The sequence below is a fragment of the Eimeria mitis genome, genomic scaffold (genome assembly GCF_000499745.2).
Source record: "Eimeria mitis Houghton genomic scaffold, Emh_scaff6704, whole genome shotgun sequence".
Classification (NCBI taxonomy): Eukaryota; Apicomplexa; class Conoidasida; order Eucoccidiorida; family Eimeriidae; genus Eimeria; species Eimeria mitis.
This window is the reverse complement of record NW_013574832.1, coordinates 2,351-2,594: the sequence shown is the minus strand read 5'-3', so window position 1 is coordinate 2,594 and position 244 is coordinate 2,351.

Sequence of the window (244 nt, the reverse complement as noted above, 5' to 3'; positions counted from 1 at the left end):
CTTGTATTCTTTGTTTAACATCTAAACCCTAAACCCTAACCCCTAAACCCTAAAACCCTCAAAAAAACCCTAAACCCTAACCCCTAACCCCTCAAAAGAACCCCAAACCCTAAACCCTAAACCCTAAACCCTAAACCCTCGCCCCTTTCTCACCACAATAATATAATTATCATTAGTAACAGCTCCCCTGATGATATTAGCAGCTTGTATTCTTTGTTTAACATCTAAATAAGAAGAAGGTTCG